General features: G+C 44.9%; 1 protein-coding gene across 1 annotated transcript in view; it reads right to left on the reverse strand.

Annotated features, from left to right (window-relative positions):
• Positions 1-27190, reverse strand: part of CCDC85C (coiled-coil domain containing 85C) — a 110664-nt gene that overhangs the window by 82312 nt on the left and 1162 nt on the right. The window lies entirely within an intron of this gene.

Below are 27190 nucleotides of genomic sequence, written 5' to 3' on the forward strand. Positions count from 1 at the left end.
TTTCATGTGCTATCTCATGTAGAGACATTAAGCAGATTAGCAGCAGCCTGTTTGAACCCATTTTACTGGCTTGGCTCCAGGGAAGGCTCAGGCTGAGGGAGCAGCTCCAAGCTGGCCCCACAAGTCCAACTACAGAGCCCTGCAGGTGCTGAAGTCCATCCCAGAGCAGGTCACAGGCACATTCTGGCAGCTCTGCAGAGTGATCAGCTTGCAATCCCAGCTCAAGGGATGGCAATTCAGAGCTTGAAAGCCACCCCTGATATACATCAGGCTCTGAGGAATACAAACAGGATCATGCCACCAAAAATTTCAATGCAGACATTGGAAACCCAAATGTGGGTAACCCCCAAGGCTGACTCACTACCCCCAACAAGGACCATTAATACCTCCATCTGCACAACAGGGAACTGCTGTTATCTACTGCTGCCAGTGGGATCAGTCCTGCACAAAACCTGGAGAAAGACAGGGTGCCTGACTCAAGTAGCCAACAAGCCCACTGCTGCCTAAAACAGCAGCTTTGTGTTTTTATGAAATACTGCAGCCCCCCAGACAGCACGAGGAGGAATGGAGAAATAAAAACATCCCTTATCACTCAGGATGCCTTAGCAGAGATTAGATAAATCAGATGTGTTTCAAGGCAGGAACCCAGGCTGGCAGGGGAATCTGTGAGAGCATCCCTGACAAGCTGGGAGGTTATGGACAGTCCAAGGGGTCACTCTTCATTTCCTTCATTACAGGGGAGAAAAATCTTGCACTTTTTTTCTGTTGTCACCCAAGGCCATGATATTGCAAGGGATTAGAACCTCTGAAATACTTTGTTCCTATCTTGTGCCTGGAACTGAGCAGCCCAGGATGGACTCCTTGACTCAAATATCTGTTTTTCCAGGCCTCACGTCTGTTTTGCAAAACTCTCTGCGCAGAATTAAGGCTCTTTATTGCCCAAAGCACAGATTGCCTAATCAAAGCACAGGCTAACCCTCCTCAAAGGCATTGTGCTCAAGACAGCTCCAGAAGCAGCCCTAAACTCAGCAATAAAATAATCAGAGGCCTCTTCCCAGGCCCCAGCACCAAGCATCAGAGGAAGCAGAGGGTCAGGCAGTGGGGAGGAGGTGAGCCAGGTCAGTCTCCCCCAAACCAGGCTGTCTGGGGAGCAGTTCTGCTCCAAAACAACTGCCCCAGTGCAATTGCTCCTGACAGCCTTGCTCCACACTTTAAACTGCATTCCTCTACAGACCACTGTTCCTTGCAGCTTCTCCCTCACCCTGTCGCAGTCTCTTCCAGAAAGAGAATAGAATCAGCAAATGCTGTGCTATGGTGAAGAAGTATAAATGGATATGAAAAGTTTGGCTGGAAAGGCCAGCATTTGGAGCCTTCTTCCCTGCAGCATTCCCAGATGCAGAGCATCATTTCCAGTTTCCAGCTCTGACACTTAGTTCCTGCACCTCCATCTCATCCAGCAGCTTCAATGGCCAGGCCACAGTGGAAAGCCAGCTCAGGCAAGAGCCAGTTCTCCTGAGCTTGCAGCAATGAGGGGTTTATGGGTCCAAACACCCCAGATCTGACTGCCTGGCTGGGCTGCAAATCAACCTTTCTGTGTTGGATGGACTTTCCAGCAGGACAAGCTTGGTTTTCCTTTGGGTGCTTTTACAGTCCCATGGCCAAGCTTAGGAGAGAATTACAGCTCCAGCAGCATTTCCATGAACCAGTTGTCTCAGCAGCAGCTGCACAAAGCCTTAAAGCACAACTGGAAAGCAGTATCTTGGCACCTGCCTTGTGGCTTCCTACAAAAGCTTCCTTTTTCACCTCCTTCACCACAGGAAAACCTCGCTTGTCACCTCTTAAAATAGCAAAAGCTACAAGTGAGAGATCTCTGAAGGAAATAAAGCCAACATCCATTCCAGATATAGCTTAAAGAATTGGTCACACCAGGACTTTTTCAAGTGTCCTTACTGAGGACTTCTGTGAGGATCCCCAACAAGGACTTTTCCAAGTATCCCCAACAGAGGCACTTCCAAACATCCTGACCAATGACCCTTCCAAGGATTCCCACCAGCAGTGAGGGGCTGAAGCAGGCCAGCAGCAGCCTGCCCTACCTAAAATTGAGCACCCCAGCAGCAGAGGAGCTGCTGTGTGTCAGCTTGGAGCAGGGCAGGCTCCCCTGGTCACCACCAGGAAACAGGAGTTCAGCACAGGCTTGCAGAGTTCAGGCTGCTGTGACTTATTTCCACATAAAGACTGCTGAAATGCAAAGGCTTGTAACCACCTCTCTGCTGATCATTTGGCAATAGGATAAATACACTGGTGAATACAGAGGGAAAGCAAATAGAAGGACTTGTCACTGCCTTGTCACTCATCCTTTTTTGAAGTGGCATATCTGAATTCACAGCTCTGCAGCTGGGAATGACACCCATACAGGATGGCTCTGGTGCAGACTGTACAAACAAGGAAATTTGTAATGAAAAGTAAAAAGTTCTTCCCTAAGAACAGTATTCAGGAAGGTCCCATAGCACCACACAAATGCTTCAGAGCACTTCTCTCTCCCTTGAACACCACACAGCAAGAAATCAAAAATTTCTTTTACCCTTGATGGCAAACAATGTACCTCCCTATTTTTAGTTGTGACCTCGGATACCTAATGACTTCAAAACATATGCTTAATTCACACACATGCAAGCAAGAAAAATTACTCATAGACAAAGAATAACAAATGTTTGACATTTAAATGAGACTTATTTGTAAGACTAGTTAACATTTGTATTAATTAAGGCATACTCGATGAAAGATTGTTCTGTGTCACTCATCCTAGTATAGGTGAAGATTGTTGTCTATCTCAGAAAAAAACCCCATGGAAATTATGTGTAATTACCTGCCTGTACTTTCCACATGAGTATCATTAAAGACAGCAGAATTTTAATGCAATATTCTAATTGAATACGTCACAAAAAAGTCAAATCATGAATGTCATCAAGATCACAGGCCTTGGTGCACAGAAACAAAATAGATCTAAAAATTATCTGGTATGGATTGACAACACTCTACTCCTTCAAAAAAAAAATCCATCAGTTTATCACATTTTTGGGAATGTTTGTGCCTGCCCAGACCTAACTGGATCACACAGATACCTGGATTGGTGCTTTCACCTTCTGGAACAGAAATAGCAGTAATAAGGCAGGGACACACATGGCAGAGGGTGAGCTTTGGCCTGCCATCTGCACCAGGGAAAGAAAACTGAATCAACCAACATTCCCCCACCAAGAAAGGGCATTTTTTTCTGGGTCTCTAGTTTCCAGCAGAAGGAGATGATCCCAATAAAAACAAGAGGGAATGGTCTCAAGTTGCTCCAGGAGGGGTTTAGACTGGCTTTTAGGAAAGCCTTCTTCACCTAAAGGGTTGCCCAGCATTGGAACAGGCTGCCTATGGAAGTGACGGAGGTATTTAATCGAGGTGCAAAATGAGGCATTTAGGAGCATGATTTAGTGGTGGACGTGGCAGTGCTGGGTTAAGGACTGGTCTCAGTCATCTTTAGGGTCTCTCCCAACCTAAATATTTCTACAATACGATAAAAATTAAACAAACAACATTAAAAAAACAACATTACTGTCAGTTTTGTATCTGTGAGATCATCACTGGACCATGCCCACCAAAGAAGACAGGACTGAGGTCCTTGGAGAGCAGGCAATGCCACAAGCTATTCTTTAGAAAAGCTTCTTCAACACTCAGACCACTTCCGTTCCAGAAACCTAAACTTTCCCAAAGAGAAGAGCTTCTACCAGCACAAATAAATAAATAACAATGTGGCTGCAACCACCCCAGCTTTTAATTAAAGTGCAACTGAACAAACAGCCTGAGAGCCGCTGTGCCGGCACGGCCGTAACCCGCTCCTGCCGCTGCCCTTTTGGCTTTGTGCTCCCAGGGTCAGATTCTCAGCATACCCTTGCCCGCAGCCCTGCCTTTCCTTTGAAGCTGCACAAGCCCTGGTTTTGTTGGGGTTTTTTTGGAGGTTTGTTTTTGCCATAAGGGCAACATCACGCCTGGCACACACCCGGCTGCAGGCGGGGATTTCCTCACCCTCCCCGGGACTGGAGAGGTGTTCACAGGTGGAAACAGCTCCCAGGAGCTTAGGAAAAAAAGGCAGAAAGCTTCAAAAAGATACTATATTTATCTCACAAGTTGCTTCCTACAGTCAGTCATTATCTTCTAGGACAGACCTAATATTTCTAACAATCATAAATGGATCTATGGCCTGGTAGCACACAACCATCACGAGCACAGTCCCAATTTGCCTCCGCCCCGCTCCCTGCTCTGACTTTGTCAAACCCACCTCTCGCCTCTAGAAAAGAAAAACCCACGAAAATAAGCCCCACACCTTTGTAGCCTTATCTTTTAATACAACACAGCACGCTGTGTTTTATTTTAACAGCTCAAGTTTTCAAGGTTTTCCACCCTGGATTGCATTATCAGATCTCCCTCAACCCAGCACTGAGAGAAAAAAAACCAGTACTATTGAAATGCAAGTACTTTATAGTGACTGTGCATTGTTCATAAGAGATCAGGGATAGCTTTTCCATTTAAAAAAAACCAACCAACCCTAAGATACCAGGCATCATTTTCACTTCTTCATTAAGCCAAGGATCTGTTAAAGTGCAGATTTCCCCCCTGTGCCAATAACACCTGGCAGTACATAACACACCAAGCATTTTTACTGTAATGACACTTCCATTGAAATTCATGCAGGCACTTGACTACACTTCCAGAGAGGTGGAATATTATTCAGTAAGGGAACACAGATACGCTGGGAGGTGAGAAGGGGTAGAAGGAAAATTGCAGGCAATTAGTCTTTTCTTGACCTAACTGTAATTTGTGAATTTGTAGAAGTTCTCTTCTGAAATGTTGGTTAATCTGATCCAAGAATAACTCAGAAAGTGTCTGTCACGTTCCTGCCCTCACAAACACAGACCAGCACACTCACACGAGTCAAAGCCATAGGAAAAGCAATGCCAGTCCCCTCTGTCCCCTGCATCCCCCCAGCGAGGGCAGCCCCCTCCCACAGCACCGGGGAATCCTGGGCTCCCCTCTGCAACCTGATCGAGGGCTGATGCACTCAGCAAAGGAACAAGGGAGGAGACTTCAAGTGACTAACAATAGTCTTCAAAGAGAAAAAATATTTTCCCATGGTTTAAAATTACCATCTGAACCTCAGTAGAAAAGCGATAGTGGGTGCTATAGCCAGAGGGATGGGATAGCATTATCCCATCCCCTGTCATATGGGAATGTGAACTGCAGCCCCACTACAGGTAATCCACATTCTCAAAATATACTGCTGACCCACATGCCCGGGTGCCCCATCACATAGGTGGTCTGTTTCTTTATGAGACTGCAACTGGGATTTCCTTGCTTTCATGCTTTCTCTGCTTGAGAGGCCACCACACACATGAAATGGGGAGAGAGGGGCTGGGGGTGGTCAGGTGAAGCCTGCAGAAAGGGTAAGAAGTTTCTATGACAAGATAAACAGCGATCGCTTCCCAACAGCTTAGACACAGGACACCACTTCTCGTGCAAATGTATTTACACTTAAATAATACATCTCTGTGACTAAAGGCAAGGGCTAATCAAAAGCTGCCATTTCAGCTGTGCACTGCAAAAGTAAACCACCTCTAAAAGTGAAATGCTAGAGGAAAGAGAGTGATATGCTTTTGATTTATAGGTTACTTTTAAAATTAGTGGTGGGGGAGTTCTCCCGGTAGCACTGGAGAAGGTTCTCTGTTTATTTGAGGAGCTCACAGGAGCACAGCACAGCAGAGACTCCTGTTCAGCCCCACAGCCCACATGGAGCCCAATCTACTCTATCAGTATTTATTTACCTTTACATACAAAAGGAAGGCTATCCAAACAAAAGTTGAGAGTGTCCAGCAGATAATTAAGTACGCTAATGCACAAATCTATTTAGATAAGAGTGAGCACATTGGTACAATCAAAAGGCAGGTCACAGCTTATAATCCATTCTCTGTATAAACAAGCTCCACCAGTGCCCCTTTAGGGGTACCACCCTTTCCCTCCTGAAACTCTTACCAATGCAGGATTTTGGCAGTGCATGGGCAAGGACACTGCATTTGGGCTGCTGAAAGCACATCCCAGCACTGGCTGAACAGCTCTGGGTTTTGGCCACTCCTCACTGTGTCCTCCTGGGTGTTCAAAGCCCTGGAGCCCCAGCCACAGGCCATCCATGGAGCATCCTCATGGAGCTGCCACTGCTGGAAGCAGGCAGGAGAGCACCAGCATGGATTATGGAGTCCAAGCCACTTTTGGCTCAACTGTTCTAATGAAATCACAGCTTATCTATTTTATTGTTCTCTGTATACCTGCTCTGTTTTCCTGCACATAAATTATTCTTCACTTCCTTCCTGAAAGAGCTATTATTTAACAGCATAGCTGGCATTAACTATTGTATCACATTCCCCAGAGATGCATTAGAGCAATGATAGAGTGCAACACCAACACAAAAACACATGCACAAACACTCCCTGAACTAAACCCTTCTAAAGCAGCCCTTTCAAACAGAAGAGGCAATATAAATAGAAGAGATCACAAGCCTAACCAGGCCATAGTACAGTGCAGACAGATTGCTTCTTCCACTTTACAAAATTAAAATACATGGGCTATAATTAATTTTTGTTCTGCTTGTTCTGGACATAGCTAACCCCAAATGGTCAAAGAGGGGCATTGCTTGGATTTCTCCACAATTATCAAGGGGTCAGACAAGGCTTGCTTTGGATTCTCTCTGTCTCTTGAAGTCTGTTTTTATTTAATCATAATTCAAATTATCTGAAACAGAGAAACACTAGACTTAGGCTTGAAAACTGTCCTTCCTAGTACCCCAAGGTAGAGGTATATTTTGCACACAGAAAGTCAACCAAAATAATAATTCCAAACCCTGGCTGATCTGAAGCAATACACCAGCCATACAACACACGTTAAATGGATGTTTTATTTTATAGACATCCTTTTTTAGATTCCAATCTCATTTCTGCCAAAGCAGCTTTCAGTGGATGATTCCTCCACCCTAAGAAAATTACACCAACTTCAAATACCTACACGAAACCACTGGTCTCTAATTAGGAATTCTACTGAATTAGTATTATAATGAGCCCCAGAAAGCTGCCTATAGGCATGGATTTATCTAACCAAGGCCACACTGTCTGGAGATTAACAAACAAAGCATTTCCCAACCCCACAGTGCCGGGAGCCCCCACGGCCGTGGGTGGCTGAGGGCTGGCAGCAGAGGATGCAGCACCTCTGGCTCCCAGAAAGGAGCTGCCAGCAGGTGCTGAGGAGCCTGCTGCTCACCAAACCTCCTCCCAGGACATGAAGATTTGCTCACAGGACCCATACAAGCTGTTCTCTCAAGTGTCTTGCTTCTGCTGTCCTTACCACCAAGGAAGTGGGTGGGAAGAAGTCACACCACCACCTTCTAAGACAGAGCAAACAAGGAGTTCTCCTTTTCTGACGTAGAAGGGTTTAGGCTTCTCTTAAGGTTTTAGGAGCAATCCTGCTCTGATCAGCTCCATCAGAAGCTACGGCATAGGAGGTGTCTACAGCAGCACTAACACTGCTCTGGAGTGAAGCATGCAACCAGTAAACAAAAACAGACATACAAACCCAACATTTGCATCTGTCCAGGAAACCTTCACACAGATCACCCATCACGGGCAAGCCATGAAGTTGTGGGCTGAGCAACTTCACTTCAGCTCCTGCTTCACCTTCCCCAAGCACCTCCAGAACAATGCAAAACCTATCCTGAGGGAAGGTGATGCATGAAACACAAGGGTTTCCACTTTACACCTGTGGGTAAGATGCCCAAATGGCCTGGACAGGCCGCTTGGCACCAGATATTTAGTCTGTATCATTTGCTATTCACAGATTTTGACTTCACAAAATCAAGTCCAGTCCAACACTTAAAGCAACTGAAATTTCTCTTGATTCACACTTTTTTGAACAGAGAAGAAGAACTAGTTAATGCATAGCTGCCTTGGACAGAAAGGGAAGTCAGTGGCTCCTCTCCAAAACTCTGGAGACAAAGGTCCTACAGCAAGCCCTGGCTGGTGATAAAAGGAAAAACAGTGCAAAGCCACAGGGAAGTTGACACAGAAGCCCAGCAAAGTGCTCTCCCAGGGACAGGGATGCCAACCTGGGACCTGCCAAGGTCTCACCTACAGCCAGGCCTTGGCCAGGTCACTTCCCAGTCCTGAACAGACCATTGGAGAATTTAACATCTCCAAATTCCCCCATAACAAACTAAAAAATTCAACATCACAAAGACAAGATTTTGGTTTCTCCAGAATCTCTAATTTCTGTGGCCTGCCACTGACTGGGGGTAAATGTTAGCCCAGTGATACTTCTCTTACAGCAAATGAGGCTTCTCAGGCCTTTTCAGTCTCAAATACAGAGCTAGGTGTTCCAAAATACAAGTCAAAACACAGGAAGGGCTAAGAGAAAAACTAGAGAAGCAGGAATCCCAAATGGGTTTTGCCCGGAGGCAAGGCGCAAAAACAGTGAGATGCAGTAACTTTAACAACTTAATTTATAAGATTAAAAAGAAATAGGTCATCCTGTCACTACAGAGATTGGGTGGGATTAGCTTAATACCCGTTTGCCCAAATAAAGGTCAAAACCAGCTCCTCTGAACAACAAAGTTTTGAGGATTTGGGTATTAGCAAGCTAGTTTCTTGGATCATATTTGTGTACTTGTCTAGGTGGGTCTGAAGAAAAAGAGATGCCATCCAAAAAAGTCCAGAACAAGGCAGTTTGCAGTGGCTCTGAGAGGCAGATTTCCAAGCCACAGATTAAAATGTTAGGGCTGCACGGGCTTGTCTGGATTTGCAGAGTGAATCTGCCAAGCATTTCGATGCATATATTTGTAGCACAGCCCAAGATCTGCACACGATCCAACTGGAGCTCCCACATTGTGCTTAAAGGATGGCACCAAGCAGCAGGTCTCTGTAGCATGCCATGAGGCCAAAGCTCCCCAAAGAGCAGACCCTGGAGGAAATCCAATAACAGAGCATACCACAGCATCATACTTGCTGTGCTGTCTTAGCCCCTGGCCTATGGTGATTCATCTTTGCCTGCAACCTCTGACATTTTCCACCACCATTCATGCAGACACGTTACCAGGATTCAGTCACAGACTAATACATCCAGCATGGATCAATCACCACAGGCCAAACCCACCTAAGACATTATCCTGGATCACAGGAAAGGGAGCCCAGTCTAAAAAGATGACAAAAAACTCAGAATAGTGCCAGGAACAGCCTCAGATGCAAAAATTGAAATGCGAAAGAGTTTGTTTCCCTCTTAAATATTCTACAAGTCACTTTAAGCTATAGCCTGCGCCTTTATTTTCATCTGAAAGGAGCAATCCTTGGTCAATGTGAATATTCTTGATCAGCTGTAGCAAATGTTAAGCTGGGTTTGAAGTCACCAATTGTTTGACTCTGCCCTCAATTCACATTTCTGTGGCTGCCTCCCTGCCCCAGCATCCCCCTCAGCAGGGCTGGATCAGAACCTGCCCCAGACCCAGGTCCCTCAAACCCCTCAGGGCTGATCAGAACCTGTCCCAGGTCACCCAGAAACTCCCTCTCAGCAGGGGTTGGATCAGAACCTGCACCAAACCCCTCAGAAACTCCCTCTCAGCCCAGGCTGGATCAGAAGCTGCCCCACACCCAGGTCACTCGAACTCCCCCACAGCAGGGGCTGATCAGAACCTATGCCACGTCCCCCAAACTCCCTCTCTCGCTGTCTGCAGTCCCCAGGCCTGAGCAGGCCTCGGGCTGCATCAGCATCCCTGCCTTCAATGCCTGGAATTAGACTGCAGATTAGGCAACGTGCTGAGGCTTATCTCTGGCTCTAATCACTAATAAAGTTGCAACCTGGTGCATTTGCACCATATTAGGTCTCACTCAACCACACAGACTCCAGAGATCATCTGCCTGCCCCAGTCGCCGCCAGGTTTGATGCAGCAGGTCCTGGTGGGTCCCTCAGAACGGCCACCACGACCATCAGCAATCCAATCCAATCCAATCCAATCCAATTAGGGGCACAATGGTCCCAGCCCGGAGAGGCTCCCGGGCCCCCAAACCCTCCCGCCCTGGCGCCCTCAGCACAATGCCAGCTTTTGTCTCAGCCCCGCCATTGTTCAGGATTCTCTCGCATCCCTGGACACCGGATAAAGAGCCGTGCTCTTTATGAGAGATGGTTATGAATGAGGTCTCAGAGCACAGGGGTGCAGCAACACAGGGCTTGACCATGGACAAAAAGGGTCATGGTTTCTAAAAGGCGCGTTGAAGAGAAATCATTGAAGATGTAACATGCAATAGCCAGGAATGAAAAGTTGCAGGCAAACAGAAAATAAGAAGTAACGTTCCAGTCCTTTCAAAGCCAAGGAAAGTTTTGCCACAGACCTCAGTGTAGTCAAGGTGTCTCACAAAATATCTGCACTAAATAAAATACCCAGCATTTCCCATTGCTTTCGGGCACAGTTTTGAAAAGATTTTTCATCGTGTTGATTTCCAAAGCAGGAAAAAAATTATTTGGATTTCATGTTTTCTGATTAAAAATGTAACAGATAATGGCAGTAAAAAGTAAAATATGGGCCAAAGAAACTAGGTGAAAAATATCAGCTAATAAAAATCTAAATCATCCTTCTAGTGTCAGAGAAAATATTGTGATCTTGAGCTGGTGCAATGAATTTGCTACACTAAATCCATCAAGAGGAAAGACCTACGCCTCTTTGTAACCTGCAGGAGTTACAAAGGTCTTCACAATTAACAACATATAAGACCAGGTCAGTTCTGCAGCGCAAATCTGTGAGAGTTCAGGCAAAGTTGAGCAAATCTTCTCAAACACCTTCAGCACGACAACTCCATGAGTCTTGCTAACAGCCAAAACCCACCATCCCTCACACATCCAGGCCTACCAGAGACAAAGCCACCCTCGAACCCCATCCATCACACAGCAAAGCGCCTCTTTGTGAGGCTCTGCTGAGCAGAGGAAGATAGAAATATTGTGAAACCTTTCTGGACTTTAGAGAGTAGAGGCAGACATGTAATTGCATTCAATGAAACATCATATGGTAATGAGCAGCAATGGAATAGCCAAGTATAAATCTCCCATTCAGTAGAGTGTCACATGTATAAATCTATTTACCAAGCATTACTCTGTAGCTCCTACCATAATAAATCTTTAGGAGAATGCCTTGTGCACCACTAACAGAGCAGGAGTTTGGAAAAACAGGCAGACTATTCTTCATAAGGAGTACTGATAACCAGCCAACCTGTTTGTTAAAAAGATTATATTAATTGTGCTCTACTTATTTGGTGTGCTTATTTGGGTGCTTGGGAGGCCAAAGTCGATTTTTTTTTTAATACAAAAACATCAATACACATAGACTGTAGTCTAAGTCAAGTGGTACAAAACAAAAAAAGGGGTACTAAGACAAAATCCAGAGCTAATGTCCACTCACTGAAAGAACTACAAAGGCTCTTTTGATTTTAGAAGATGTACCACACTGCAATTCATAGGATCATGGAATTACCAAATCATTTTAGTTGGAAAACTTGAATACCATTGAGTCCAACCATTAACTGAGGACTGCCAAGTCCACCACTAAACCATGTCCCACAGTGCCACATCCACACATCTTTTAAACATCTCCAGGGATGCTGCCTCCACCTCTTCCCTGGGCAGCCAATTCCAATGCCTGACAACCCTTTTGCTGAATAAATTTCTCCTAATATCAAACTCAACCTCTCCTGGTAAAACTTAAGCTAATTTCTTCTTTTCCTATTGCTTGTTATCTGGGAGAAGTAACCAGCCTCCACCTTGTCCCAACCTCCTTTCAGGTAGCTGTAGAGAGCAGGAAGGAGCTGAGCCTCCTTTTCCCCAGGTCCCTCAACTACCCCTCATCAGACTGAGTGGTGTTCTGGCCTAGTTTCTGCTCAATGTAAATGTTTTATGTAGGTTAATCCCAGATAAATAACTGTTTTCTTGCATTATCTAGATCTTCCACTACACATTATGGGATGTATTAGAAAGATTAAGCACTGCACAGTCAAGTAGAGCCTCCCTACAGGACGCTCCTGCCCCCAGCTCTGCAAGGATGCCACATCACACACTGAAATAGCCCTTGTATCTGCATGACTTGCCAAAACCTCTTGCTAATCACCTGAGGTTTCTATTTGTAGCCATGTGCAAACAGTTTCAGGAAAGCTTTTGTTCTGTGCTGAGGAGCTAAGGCTAAGCTGTGTTCCAGAAGTAACCAGATAAGGGAAAAGTCACATGCCAATATAGCATTTCATATACCAGAATCAGACAGAAATCCAGTCATAAGGAAGAGGAAACTGCTTTAATGGCACTTGATTCAGTGATACACAGGTCTGAAGTGCAGCAACACACTGAACACAGTTTCACAAATGAAAGACATGAACATGTTTGTCCATGTCTGGAGCAGGTCCAAAAGGGAGATACAGAAATGATCAGAGGGTTGAAACAGCTCTCTAGGAGGAAAAGCTGAGAGAGTTGGGTTTCTTTAGCCTGGAGAAGAAAAGGCCCCTGGGAGACCTCAGTGTGCCCTTCAGTACTTAAAGGGAGGTTATAAGATAGATGGGGACAAAATCTTTATTAGGGCTTTTTTGGATACAACAGGGGTAATGGTAATGATTATAAACTAAAGGAGGGCAGATTTAGACTAAATCTAGGAAAGGCATTTTTTACAATGAGGGTGGTAAAACACTGGCACAGGTTGCCCAGAGAGGTGGTGGATACCCATCCCTAGAAACACTCAAGGTTAGTTTGGATGGAGCTTTGAGAAACCTGATCAGGTTGAAGTTGTCCCTGCTCATTGCAGGGGGGTTGGACTGGATGATCTCTAAAGGTCCCTTCACACCAGACTATTTTATCATTCTATCAGACCAGAAATGCTGCTAATTCTAACCACCACATCATGAAGATCACCACCTCCACATCTAGAACTCTACAGACTCTTTGCTGGGATCTTCACTGGTCTCCAGTCCATGAAGAAGTAGTGAAATTTGGTTTTTCAGGTTAGGGATGTGAAAGCACTGTGTGAAATGTCTGCTTGCATATGCTTATCCTACAGCTAAAGGGACTTATCCCTCTAGAACTGTCTTTGCAGCATGTGTCACCAAACACTAAATTCACACCCAAAATATTTACAAAATTTATCTACAATCCACACGGTGCTCGTGTTGCAGAATATCCTACTACATAAATCTGTAGAAATAATGCAGACATTCTGGGATGAACATCTGAGAAAGCTGCTAAGGAAAGATCTGAGTGTGCCCACTGCAGTGTCTGATCCCACCTACTTTGCAAGGCGTTTTTCACAGGTATCACTCTCACTGCCCTTTGACATGGGCAATTATCGGCTCCCAATCCTCCTGACCTCACATTCCTTACCCACCTGCAACTCCCACATAAAGATAACAGAAGTTTGCATTCACATTAACTAAGTCTCTTTGTTCTGGGCAAGGAAACAATATTCATAATGCCCAATCTGATTTCCTTCCAGCAGAGGATTAATTTCAATCTCTGCTGCTGTAGAACAAGACGGCAAGCACGAAATTATCATCAAATAATTACAATGCTTTAGCTTTACAAAGGACACCCAGAGGTTTGCAAAAAACACCAACCTTTTTTCTGGAAAGAATCTGCAGTAAATTTCTGAGCATGCCTCAGACACATTTGGGAAGCCTAGCGAGTCCTGCAGATAAGGCCCAGGACTGAGGGTCAGCAGATGAAAGCTCTACTGCATGTTCTTTGCATACTTAGGCTAGTCAACATCCAAACTGTAAAAAAGGGGAATAATGCTTCTTCTCAGGCTTATAAATATGCTATGAGGCCAAACTCATTAGCGTTTACAAAGCACTCCTAGACTCCTTGTCTGGAAGGAGTTATACAACCATAAAGTATTATTCATGCTGTTCTAAGGCAGAAAAGTAGGTATTACTGCAAATCCAGCAGTAGCTCTTCATGCACCATTAAGGTTTACTACACTGTCTTAATCTAATCATCAGCACTTCAGAACCCAGATCTGTCATTCGAAACATCCAGATCAGAATTCATCACTGAATAACCAACTGGGTCAACGACAGACAGCACAGGACACACACACCCTTTTTAACCCACATCACACATCTACAGCTGAACCATTTGTATTTTCAAAACCTCAACATTATTGGTTTTCCTGCCATATTGCATTATGTCTACTCAGGATTTTAACAAGTTCAAAACTCAGATTCTAGATCTGTTGGCACATTTTTAAAAAGCTGATATGGGAAGGAGTGCAAAGTTCAGGTCCACACCTCTTCCAGCATTTATCAAGGAAACTGGTTCCTTCAGGCAACTTTTTCTGCCCATTATTATTCTGAGATCTCCTTTGCTTATAATTCTGAAAATGTATTCATAACTAGTGGTACACTTGCTTTTGACTTGCTGATCAAAATACAATCTTTATAGCTCCAGGCACCATCATCAATGCTGAGCTGGAGGGAGTTCAATCCAGTTCAACAAAATCAGCTGTTATTTTTAGCTAGCTCCCAAACCACATCTTTGCAGTGACTTACTCCATCCCCTCATTCAGCTGCTGCCACATCCCTTTGTGGTGGTCTCCAACCCCATCCTGAGCTAGGCAGGCAGCTCTTGCTGCCCACTCCTCACACACTGAGAGCATCTTCTCCCCCCAGCACAGCACAAGGGCTGCATTAGAGCTTCATCTGAGCTTGATGAAAGTTCTGCCCCCAACTGCCCTCTTGCTCCCTACCCTCCCACAGCAGCTCCAGAAGTCAGCACCTCCATGGCTCCCCATGCCAGGACACACACTCCATGCAGCCCAGCCCTTCCCTCCAGCTCTACAGATGTTGTTTTCAACAGAAGAAACCTGTCCCTTTGTGCATGACACAGTTTTGGTTTAAATTCACACATGAAATCTCTCCTGCGAAAAAAAATATTAAATTCAAATATGGCCAACCTTGAACATAACAGAGTCAGGGAGTTTTACTCTTTATACAGCATTCCTTTTACAGGGGCAGTTCCAAGGCTGTCCCAAAAATATTATCTCTCCTTCACTTTACACTGCCAACTAGAAGAAAAAATTAAAAAGGACAACCCCGTAATTTTTATCCAAATAAGGCAGAATGAAGCACAGGAGAGCAGATCTTCCATTGAAAACCTTCTCTGTCCAACCTGGCCAAGATGAAAACAAGAAGAAAATAAAAATAGAGGCCTTTTCAACAACTGCATCAGCTGCTGTTTACGTGATCCATTCCTCATCTTGCAGGTCTCTGAGCAAACTTGTCTCCAGAGCTGTGGGATCAGAAAACTTGTTTGACCTATGCTGCTATGGACAGAGGGCATTTACAGCTCTGGAGCAAAGCTTTCTCAAGAGCACAGCCCCATGGCCAAGAAAATCAGCTAGTCACCTCAGCCACTTGCAAGAATGAAGCCTGCATCGCTCTCAGAATGCTCAATACTCCGAAAATGCTGAGCACCTGTGCTTTGATCAGAAGATGCCCTTCAATATCCCTGGTGGACCCACAAAGACAAACATGCTCTGGATCACTTGGCACTGTGAGAGCTCTGGACCTGCTGCTACAGAGCCAAAGCAGGACTGTGACCTGCACATGCCACCTCTACCAACACTCCTGCCCTGGGCTCTCACTTGTGTGAGGCAGCAGATGCTACTGAGATACAAAATGCTCCCTTGTTTCTTGGGAAAAAAAAAAACAAATAACACAACAACAAAACACACAGAAGTGGATAAAAACATAGCTTTACTTATAAGCATAGATTAAACAACATTGATGTTTAGAGGGTTGTGTTTTTAAAGAACAAATTTCCAGAGGAAGTTAATTATGTTCCTAGGGTTAACAAAAGGATTTGCGTGATCCAGTTTCTCTTCCTTGCTATGCTGCAAGAGAGGGATGTGACTGAATACACTTCACTTAACCCCATAGGATCTACACCCATCATTTTGAAAATTAGAGAGCATTCATTTGGGATGATCCTTTCTCTTCCCCTCTCTGCTGTTTAGCTTTACATAGAGAAAATAATTAGTGTATAAGACAAACAACAAATAGGAATAAAATTAGTCCTTTCAAACTGAGATGTTGTTTAACTTAACTAATTGAAAAGAGAGAAAGCAAAATTGTGTGGCTAGTGGCAAAGTCATAAAGTGTCACTTTTCTGAGGTTCATACCCCAGTAATCATCTTTTATACAAAGAACAGTGACTCATAAATCTGGTTTTTCATAAAAAATTTGCACAAAAAAGTCTGAAACAAAAGATGTCCCCTCCCCTTTTTTTCTTGGTCAACTAGAAGCTGAAGCATGGTCTTTATGAGCTGTGGGAGTGGAAAGTCATTAAGGCTTCAATTCCAAATGAAAATTAGGGCTTTTAACTTCCCATACTACTCATACTGACAACCTTTCATACATAATTGCCTAGGAAGAGTTACTGTGGTCTTGTCACCCTCCTAAGGCGTCAGTGATACGCTGACAAATAGATCCTCCCTCCCAATTCCACCACGCAAATGGAAATAAAAGCCCATGTGGTTAAGAAACTCTGAGTTCACACCCAAGAATGACTTTGATGACTTTTCAGTCAGGACTCATTAGGAGTTACCAAATTACCAGCATCAGAAATAAAGCAATCAAGGGATCAGGTAAGAATTTAACTGGAAAGAGGAAGAGTGCCTTCAGCAATTACAGCTGTGACATGGGGAGCAACGTGACAAGCAGGACCCTTCTGCTTCACAGCTGTGATTCTTCACCCCAGTCAAAACTGCACTAGGCTGACAGATAAACATTTTAAATACACATTTCAAATACACATATATAGATAGCATGATATTCAGCTGGGCAACCTAGATGGGATGAGCTGAAATAACAACAAATGCTGTGTCCACTCTCTGAAAGATATCAAGGTAGCCTGTTGCTGTGACAGCAGCAGCATCTTTCTGCACTTGTCTGTGTTTGTGGAGAGGCAAACCCTGCTTTTTATCTAATTTTGCTCGTCTTCTCATTTGAGAGAATTATTATTTGACAAGTTTCTGGTTTTTTATGGTGGTGAGAGACTGACCACACTTCATCATCGTATGGTTCCAAGAAGTATATGCAACACAGAGGGAAGCAACCCAACATGTAAAGTGCTTTTATCCCAGTAAAACTGAAACAGGATTTGAAGCAACTCCAAAACTGGGAATTAGAAATGTGTGGAGTTACTCTAAAGATGTCTCCTTCCTTGTTAGGTCAGTATAACTCAAAACCTGTTTGTTATCACTGGTGTCATAGCAATGGTCAGAGGCCCCATTTGAGGTAAGGGTCTAATTCTGGTGAGCACCACAATAAACTTGGGGAAGACAAAGGAAATATATTATCCTGGTTGTATAAAAGGAGAACTACAAATCACAGAAGTTAGCTAAAAGACTACACCAGAAAGCCACGTAACAATGAGACAGCACTCCAAATGTGAGTCCCAGCCCAGTGCTCTAACTTGCAGAACCATCCATCCTTTTGTTATTTTAAAGCTTACATCTAAAACAATAGAGTCTTAACTGATGTCATAAAAAGAGGACTGCATTTTGTTACAAGAGGTCAGGAGACAAGCACGGGAGAGACTTTCAGCTTAATTGCTCAGAATCCAGGAAGCAAAGAGCTGCACCAAGACTCAAAAAGAACTTTCAGAGGATGGTTGAACACAGTCACACACGTGCAGCTACACCCACATGGCCTGGAGGACAGAGCTGCAGAAACCATTATTGCTCCTGAGATGGAAAATGCAGCCACTCCACAAGAGAAGATCTCCACAAACAAGGCATATATTATCATGCTTCAAGACATCAAAGAGGAACAAACACACAGGCTTTAAAAATTGATTCCTATTTTTAAAAGGTGTTAAAAGGATGGAAAAGGAAAACCCTCTAAATGTTGGCAGAACTGAAAGATGGAAAAGCTGCTGCACTGACTGAAATACTCAGCCTCAAAAATAAGCCTCACAGAGAAATGAATGAATAACTGAACTAAAGGAAGCAAGTGCAGAGGTATTTGTAACAGCAAAGGACAGTTGTATCAGCAGTTTGACCAGCAGTGAATGATTGACTCACTCCCATGCTGGGTTTCAGCTGCAATCAGGAAAATGAACAAGGGAACATTTTATCAGTTTTTCACAACGTGCCATCCATGTGCAATGCATGAACCGCTGGTGAAGATCATATAACCTGTAACTATGTATCACATTCAACAGCAAACAAGCTTTTAACTCACTGGAAAGGGATTAAAAGCTCCGTAGATCCAAAGCATAGATCAAAGTTATATTCAGATGCTGGGAAATAGATAAATATGAGACTGCAAATCCCAGTAAGGGAGATAAGAAAAGGAAACCAAGAAGACAAAAGAATACTGTGCATCACAATAGCCCTTTAAGATTGTACATTAAAATAAGACTTTCTTAACACCTTTGTTATGAGCTGGAAAAGATTCAGCATCGACCAAAATTAGTTGTTTTTAATTACTGATACTCCATTAGCATCTGATGATGTTACTCTACTCCATAAAAGTAGACTTTCATGTAGACTGTCCTGGAATCTATTCTATTAGATCCTATTAAAAAGAAAAATGAGGGGGAAACAGTGAAAACATCAACATGAAAATGGTAAATTCCTGTATGTATATAACCAGCAGTAGTCCCCTGGCAACACAAAAATCAAGCAGAACATTGCCTAAACAGGACAGATTACTTCCCTTGTTGGAGATCCAAGGCACTCTGGATTTCCTTTGAAAAAAATACCAAAGCAAGTGTAAAGAGTCCAAGTCCCAATTTCATTCAAGTCCAACAGTGTCCCACAGTAACTTCACTGGCCACTGAGATGTGCCACAGCACTGAACAGTCCATGGCCTCATAAAAAGTCACAGCCAGAAGCAGAGTGTCACAGAAGTGGCATTTAAAGGACAAGGCATCATCAATAAGTGTCACAGAGTGAGAGAAATGTACCTCAGCAAGTAAAAAATTGCAGATGAAAGATAGATGCCAGTCCTCCAGAGACTGCTTAGCACTTAATCAAAAGTCAGAAACCAGGAATCTTGCATTTGTGATACACAGCAACCTGTCTTCAGATGATCCAGAGATGATGGAAGATGTGGGAAAGAACAAACAAAATCTAGTCAGTCCCACTAGATCAGAGACTGACAGCAAGCCTCTTCCTGCTATTTCCATAGAAATATTACACTTTGGGGACTGGAAATGCTCTCTTTTCTCTTCTTTTCTAAAACAATGGTTTGGTTTTGCTGTTCTACTTTGAGTAGTCCTTTTGCCTGCTCCTTTCCTCTTCATGGATCTTCTATAGCACAGGGACAGAGAGGCAGCCAGGGAGTTCTCATTCCCCTGGGAATGCAGGAACAGGTCAGACACAGCCATCAAACCCCCAGGAATAGTCACCCCTAGAGATGGTTTGATCTTACTGTCCTGGAGATGGTTTGAAAGAGCAGCTAAGGATCTCCTCCTGCTTCCCAGCCTGGGCCCTACCCCATCCATTTGCTCCACACACTTCATCTCTCACCTTGCACAGACATCCCAGTGCAGCTGACCTTCCTGTACATGAATGAAACCCCAGCAGCACAGGAGTTTGGACTGAAACGGGGGGAAGGCAGCATGCATGCAGTCCTGAGTGTCACTGCACAGAGCTCAGGGATGGAGCAAAGTCTGAAGGGCTTTTCAGAGCACTCCAGCTTTGATTGAACTAATTCTGCCAGCGAGCCGGCGTTGACACAACCGCAGCAGACAGCTAGCGTGTCACCCTGCCACTGCAGCGTGCAGCTGGCCACAGCCCTGCTGCCACAAGCCCGACACTCACCCACGGTGCTCCCTCTGCTGCAGACAGCCCTCCCACCCCGGGCAAACAGGAGACATCCCGTCCTACAAGCCCTAGGAGAGCCCCAGCACACAATGAGATAACTCACATCACATTTAGGATGGCTTCAATCTCACTGCAAGATCCGGGAAGTCTCAAAGCCAGTCAAAACTAACCTGTAATCTACTTCACAAGGACTTTAGGTCACACAGACCCTTTACAGAAGAGGCTCTGAGCAAGGTGAACACTTGGCACCACCATCTCAGAGACATAAGGCAGAACAAGCAATGAGTTCCCTGAGAGAAGCAAAAAGCAAGAAACAATTTAAGGGAAGGAAGACTATATATACCTGTATGTTCAGGGGCCAAAGTAACCTGGCATAAATGGTCTTGACCCAGACATGAGTCACTAGAAAAGTGTTCAAAATAACCTGCCCAGCAGCCTTCAATTGCCATGGTGATAAATGTTTCCTAATGCCTAAGAGCAGCTGAGTCCTGAACCCCATGCACCTTGTTCACTAACAAAAGCTTTCATTATACTGAAAAAAAAGAAATCACAACCAAATTGTGGCCATTTTAAGCCCTCCTCAGATCAAGGGCCGATTTACACACCCTGGTTTCAATGGGGAGCACTGTGCTCACATCACCGCTAATTCAGGAGATGGAGCTGGCTTGCTTTTTGCTTCACAATTCAGTAGGCAAGGGGAAGATAGATTCTCTGAGACAGTGTTACTTTTTCTGCCAGGAGTTATCTATTTGCAGAAGTGGGTCAACTTTCTCTTGGTGGACACGTTCGTGTGCGAGTGCCTCGCAGCGCCGCTCTGCCCGCCCGGCGCGCACAGGAACCTCTGCACATAACTATTTATGGCAGCCAAGTGTTTCATGAATTGCAGCAAGTTAACCACAAGGGGATGATGACATTTGGCGACAGGGCAGGATGAATTCTGGCTGGCAGACAAAAAGTCAGGTTAAAAATACAGAATGCAGAAGCAAACCCAGCCAGTTGCAGCTAATTCGCAGGAAAACTGGATGTGCAGCCTCCAAACCGTCCCTGTTCCAGGAGAGCAGCGCTGTGTGTTTTGCAGTGGGATGCATTAAGGCCTGCCTCTGAGTGTGGAAAGAACATCAGCCTTCTGGGCTCAAGCATTTTAGCTGAATTTTAAATGGGCTTAGATGTTTCTCATTAGCCTCAGTCCACACCTGATGTATACCAGATGTTTTTGCCAGTTTAAGCACATCACCCCATCTCACCTACCATCAGCTGTTGTCCATTTTTCTATTCCCAGAGCGTCTCCAAAATGCAGCCCCAGTACAGAAGGATGCTACAAGGGGACAGTGTCAGCAGACCCTGCCATGGGAATGTCTGTGTGAGATGAAAGCAAGGCCACAGCCGTGCTGTGGGGCAGATAAAAAGCCCAACACCTCCCAGGGCAGGCCCACAGCACTCCCAAGGTTGCATGGATGCAGGCACCCTTGTCCCCACAAAGGATCAACCCTTCAGCTTTCAGGTGCAATGCTCTGTCAGTGTTGGTATTCATGCCTCTCCTCTCCACACACACATCAGGTGTAACACCTGCCAGGGCTGCATTTTGGGTTCCCAGCCTGCCACTTCATTAGATCACCATTTAATTCGATCCTCAGCTTTATTTGATGAAATGTCTCCAGAGGACCAAATCATTTACATGTAACCAGCACAGGCTACTTCCCTTATTCTGACTGCTTTCAATGAGGGTAAGTGGATAATTCCATCAAAGGCCCATAGAAAATTGTCTTTTAATCAATACAAGGTTTTTTCCTTCAACAGGACAGCTGAGAATAAGATATCTCTATATAATACGCAAGAGGAAAACAAAATTAGAACACATTACCATGGAGAATATATTTCCAGATATGGCCCAATTTTAATTTAAGCATCCTGAGCCTTGTTTTCAGGGACACCAGCTACCCTGAGGTTTGGGAGCCAAGCAGGATGGCACACAGGCAGTGCCCCAGCAGAAGGCAGGAGTGGACAATGACAAAGGTGCCTCAAATGAGGCACTCCATGGAAATCCTTTGAATGAATGGCCAATGGCTGCTGGCTACAAAAACTCAAGCTGTACCCTTCATATCTGAGACCTCAGCACTGATAAGCCAAATAGCAGAACACATTGAACTTACAGAGATGGAAACAGGTGTTTCTCCTGAGGTCTTACCCCTATCTAGTGTACCAACCCAGAGCTGATTTCCTGCCTTAATCACAAGGAGTCTGTCTGTAACAGCCTACAGCACCAAAAATACCAACATGTTAAAAACAGCAGTATTAAAAAAAACGACATTAAAGCCATTTTCATAGAATGAAAAGTGCTCTTGATATAAGAAAGAAAATAATTGGTCACGTAACCAAACCTGTGCTTAATCTTGGCAGGAGCCACTGAGCTCTGAGAGGTCTCCAGCACAGAGAACAGGACTTTCTCTGACCTGGCCTGCCCACACAGTGAGGGACTGTAAGGGGGTGGTATCTGAATGCTGCTGAGAAAGGCAATTTCCTCTCTTTCACCAGAGCTAGGACAGGAGCACTGCAAAAGTGGACAATGGTCACCACAAGAGCTGGAACAGGGCTGATCTCATCTGGCTTTAGAGGGCTGCATATGAATGAGCTGACCAGGCATCAGCGGAGGGAAAGAGCACAACCAGCACACAGTTCTGCTCTCTTTGATACAGACACAGTTCACATAAATCATCACACCACAGTGCCTCCTCTCCACGTGGCCAATAAAGGATGTCCAGGGCAATGCAGATGTTAAAGTCTATATTGGAGATATCTCAAATTAAATGGGATGAACCTCATCTTTTGCCTCTGCCCCTGCATATTCTCGTCTCAAAGGCCTCATTAATATCCCATCATAAATAATAAATATATTGATTATTAATACACTAATAAAACAAAGTCTTTTGGCCTTAAGGGTGTCCAAAGAAGGGCAGCTGCATTACCAATCAATACCAACCCACAGAGAGCAGCCATTTCTCTCTGCCACCATTTTAACTGCAATATATTGTACCCTCTAGGTAAATATGTGGACATCTACAAGTGGGAATCAATACAACTCGAGATCTTCCCACCCCCTCACCCAGAGAGAGCATTCTTCTTTCACTGGAGAAGACAGCAACAAGAGGCCATAGATTATTGTCTACTACAGGCTCTCTGCTGTACCCACAGCTTCTTTCTGGGCCTCCCTGACCACTTTTTAATTGTTGATGTTTTCAATCATTTATAAAAACAAAACATCAAAATTAACACTTCACCCAACTGGAATAAAGCCAGAGACACTGGAAACCACCCAGTCCATTTCAGGAACCTAGAGCAAAAAACAGTTCCAGTGGAAGGTGAGGTTCTATGACAACTTCAGCTGATGGGAGTGAACTAAACCTAAAGCCTGAATGCTTTCCCTGCATGCACAGGATTCAGTCCCGGGCACATTGCTAGTTGAGCCTGTATGCCTCCAGGCTGGAAGATGGATGAACAGTTGTCCCAGTGAGATCCAGATAAGGCCAAAACCGGTGGAAGCCCTTGCCCTGGCCTCAGGGAACTCTGAGTCATCCTCCCAATGTTCCCACATACCTCACAGTCCAGGAATACAACCTGTGGGAATAAACCCGAGGGGTTTTTCTTCCCCCAGGTCATGTTAATATCAATATCACAAAATGTGCCTGACCTTTTTTTTTTTCATTCTCTTTTTCAAACCTAATTCCAAGCAGCTGCTTCAACAGAGCTGTCTGAAGCTGGATGGGCAGAAAGATTGTGTGTGCACACAGAGATCCACACCATGCATAAAAAGGAGAGCCAAAGCACTCACAAGCACACACAGTGACTGTGCCTCAATTTCTGCCCTAGATCTGGGTAGGTTTAGAACTGTGACATATCCTTAGAGAGGCACCTGGCCAGCTTCCATCACACAGTTTGGGGTGCCCCTGTCCCACAGCCCAGGCCCCTGTGCACACAGAGATTGACCAAACCTCTCACTTTCTCAATAAACAGGATTACATGTCTTCTAATATTAGCCATTCTCACACTATGTTATAATTATTATCTTCCATGAGTGAATAATTAATCATCAGCTTCTGAAAGACAACTTGCAGAAGTAAATAGACTTCAGAAAAGTGAAGCAAAGCTAGACCACCAGTTGGGTTGGGGGTGTTTTTTTACACTTACACCATTTATTCTGAATTCACCTTACAAATCTAGAGTTCATCACCTCACAATGGGGTGGGTCACTGGGGCCAATAAATCAAGCCCTGGTTCAACAACTCACTTCCAAGGATCGCTGAACAGAAAATGGGAAACATTTAACCCACCTTTGCTCACTAAGATTCTACTAAAAATCTACCTTCCTGTAAGTGTTTTAGCAGTCACAATACTCCTGACTCCTTTAGAAAAGCACTTAACAAGTGAAGCTCAATGGATACCATTAGCCGGGGCAGTAGAGTTCTGCATTTTCCAGCTCCCAATTTCAGGACTTTCCAGCTTTTCCATACGCAAAAATACTCCAGCAAGCAGCTCCGAAGTAGCAACCTTGCTCCTACCACTTGTCCAAAGCTTCTGCCGAGTTCTTACTAGAGATGCTAAATTCTGCACTGCATCCCTTCCAGCCACCTCCTCTCCCTAAGAAAGCACACAGGGCTGCTCATTTCAGTAGCAGCTGAGCTGGCCGGGCAGTCGCTGGTTCACCCTCTGCTCAGTTCTCCAGTGCTTTAAAGACATGAGACAACAGCAAGCTTACAACCAAAAAATGAAAGGCCACGCACTCCCTTTCCTCTGCCTTCCTTCTGTTTTATTCCTGAGGAAAATAAAGCTCACCAAGAGGACAGCACAAAAAGGCTGAGCTCTCGGCTGCACACAGGAAGGCAGGGACAGGAGCAGGGACAGGAGCAGGGACAGGAGACACGGCTCGCTGCTCACTGCGGGGCTGCTCCGTGACAGCTCCACCGCCCACCTGACTCACTGGAGTGGTTTTTCATGTTCACCTGCTCCTGCCCTGCTCCTCTACACCGTCACAGGATTAACAGAATTGCTGCTGGTCCCAGGCAAACACTCCCAGACTTCTTGCTGTCAGTCAAAAAGAGGGGCCTGATAAGCCCTGCATTTGCATATGTATTGAGAGGCATTTCCAAAGGCACAGCCAGGGAAATGGCCTTGCTGAATACCGATGCTATCTGAGAATGACAACTATTCAAGTCATTTTACAGCTTCACTACCTAAGTGGAGAGATCAGGCTTGTCTACATCTTTACAAGGATTATTAGCTTTAAAAGTGCCGATCATCTCCGCTGCACCCTCGGAAATGAAGCCGCGCTGGTTCGCAGGGAAGAGCTTCAGTTCTTCCCACAGAGACCACCTTCCACAGGCACCCCAGAACCAGAAGTCACCAAAACCTAAAGGTTTTAATGAAATGCTCAAGCCCATAGCCATCCTTCCCACAGAGGAAATGGGAAGGGGTGTGCAGAGGCAGGCATGGAAGCACTGTGTGCAGATGGTCACCCTTTCCTACCCTTACCCTACAGCAGGACATGACACTCGGCTCCCAGTCCCGTCCAAAAGATGCTGCTGGGCACATTCCCACACACAGCGTAATGAGGACCGAGCTCTGAAACTGAGGTTTCCCTTTTTGAGCTGACAAGGGTGACTCTGAATCCCTAGTGAAGCACCCCACTGTGCTGTCACCCCGGACTGAAGGGACAGCTCTAAGGCATTGGTTATGTTTTGTGTACTCAAGAGCCCTGAGTTAACAGATGAATTCAACTGGCTTTGTCCCGTTCTGCTACCAACACCTAAAAGGGACACGGTCTAAGGTTCACAAACCAGAGCTGTGAATCCTTTCTGTTCCATAACAGTAACAGCACAGTCAATACCTGTCATGTGCTCCTCAAGCCTCTGTGGAGAGCAGTGCTTTATGAAAATAAAGTCAAGTCACGTCAGGAGCAGAAGCTATCTGCAGATTTACAAAGCAGATACTTCTGATTTACACAGCTCTACGAGAGAGAGATTAAAAAATTCCACACCAAACATTTAAAGATGTTTGCTGAACCATGCACCATCTGGTGAGTGGATCACCCTTGAAACCAGCAATCCCTGACTACTGGGCAAGGTGGCCAGAACATCTCCAGCCGTGAGCTGGCACACACTGGGGCAGCAGGACTGCAAACAGCACGTTCATGGATGAACGTGCTCACTTGTGGAGTTCATCAATCCCCCATGCCCTCAGGTCTCTTGGGACATAAAGACTTGCCACAAATCACCAGAAATAAAAAAGAACACCAAAAGCTCTGGGAGCTGAAAGCATGGTTATCTGATAAGCACATCCACTGCTGACATCAATCGGAGCCAACTTCTGGGGCTCCATCCCCCTCTATGTGCTTATAGGTGGGTAAAGGACACCCCACAAAGAAAACAGCCCTCTTTGGTGGGAAAAGAGGATTAAGAACATTAAAAGTAGTCTTATATATAAGAAGTTTTTAGATTGCTGCCTGGTCTGATTCCTACTGAATCCTCTTGACCACACAATCTAAAAGTCATGTATTTGGTCTTGTTGGTTTTAAAAGATTTTTTTTTATCTCCATTTTGAAGATATTTCAATGTTATGTCAATGCCCGATCACTATTAGACAACAGGAGCAACTTTGCTTGGATGTGAGCTGCCAGAGGAGGCTTGGCACGATTCCACTGTGGAGCTTGTTTCTAACTTCAATGACTAGCCTGAACAAAATCGTGAGCACAGCGTCCCTTCGAGAGCAATCTCTTCTCTACAAACAAAACTCCTCTTTCTGAAGTGGAGACGGGGAAAGCCGAGATGCCCCTCTCCAAAACTGCTGAGCACTCCACAGCCAGCCTGCCCTGAGAGCCTGTGGAGCTAACAGGTGATGCTCTGTGGGACAAACCCGAACTTTCATCAGATGCCTCCAAAATCTCATCCCATCTTTATCAATCTTATCAATCTAGCACACAAACAAGCCAAACATAAACGAAAATATTTAAAGGGGGAGAGAAAGAGGTGGAAGAGTGGGAACACAATCAGTGTTTATTTAACCCTGAAAACCCAGGCTGATTTTTGTCAAAACAGAAACCCAAAACAAACAAACAAAACCAAACACCAACCCTGCTGGAGATAAAAGAGGCTCCAACCCTGAGCCCAGGACCTCGATAACACAGTGAACGCACTGATAACGCACACCCCGCACACAGGTGCCCCTCCCCGGCTCCCGGGACTGCTGTGCCAAGGAGGTCACAAGGATGGGCAGGGT

This window comes from Melozone crissalis, unplaced genomic scaffold (assembly GCF_028551555.1).
Source record: "Melozone crissalis strain CALT ecotype California unplaced genomic scaffold, PUWL_Pcris_2 ptg000018l_1, whole genome shotgun sequence".
NCBI classification, from domain to species: Eukaryota; Metazoa; Chordata; class Aves; order Passeriformes; family Passerellidae; genus Melozone; species Melozone crissalis.